This window comes from Tupaia chinensis, unplaced genomic scaffold, assembly GCF_000334495.1.
Source record: "Tupaia chinensis unplaced genomic scaffold, TupChi_1.0 Scaffold139696_1, whole genome shotgun sequence".
Lineage (NCBI taxonomy): Eukaryota > Metazoa > Chordata > Mammalia > Scandentia > Tupaiidae > Tupaia > Tupaia belangeri.
In genome coordinates, this window is record NW_006199577.1 from 447,010 (window position 1) to 448,102 (window position 1,093).

Below are 1,093 nucleotides of genomic sequence, written 5' to 3' on the forward strand. Positions count from 1 at the left end.
TGGGGGTGGGGTGAGGGGAGGCTGAGGGATTTCTGGAACCTAGTCCAACTCCGGCTGCATGACTAACGGGCAGGATGAGACAAGTCTTTCAAGTTCTGAGGAGTTGAGTTTTGCTATGTGAGGAGACAGCAGGCTCCATGATGGAAAAACATTCTGAAACAATGCTTCCAGAAGCACTGGACACGTTCTAGAAGTCATTTGGCAAACTATCTAAAGTGCCTAGCAAGCCTGCAGAGAGGCTGGTCATAAAAAGGCCTGCAGAGAGGCTGTTCATAAAAGGAGAAATCAGTCACTATTTAGCTGCCCAATAGGAGATTGGTTATGAAATAGAGTATCCATAAAATAGAATACTAGTCCTTTCCTTTTATGCGTGTGAATATTTATAGCAGCTCTGGTCACATTTACCCCAATCTGGGAACAACCAAAATGTCTTTAAACCAGTGAATGAACAATCTGCGATACATATGTGTGCTATCATACTACTCAACAATGGGAAAGATGCAATGCAAATGATTGCAATGCACAGCAACATAGAAGGATCAACCATATATTTTGCTAATTCAAGAAAACAAGACCCAAGAGGCTGTACACTACACGATTCCACATGTATGACATTATGGAAAAAGCAAAACTAAGGATAGAGAAGAGATCGGTGGTTGCCAATGGTTGGGAATTGGAGGAGGAGTTGACTAGGAAGGGACAGGATGAGGAAATTTTTGGAATTAGTAGAACTTTTCTGTACCATGACTGTGGTACTGGATATGTGACTATCAGTCAGGAAAAAAAGATAAAAGAAAAAAACGCTATGCCACATTGGAAATGCATATATCTAATTGAGGTTACACAGAAACATACATACACATATACCCATCCATACATAAATGTACTTTGTTTTTCCAAGATGTATCTAGCATTACACAATAGTAAGGTAGGAGACAGGCATTCTTAAAAATATAGTTAGGGTATGGGCCCAAAATAGAAATCAAAATGGCTAAGTTTTGAGATGGAGGCAGTGGTGGCTCAGTGATTGACATAGGCAGCGTGACCTAGACCTAGAACAAAGGCTTTTTCCATGCCCCACCACATTCCAGGG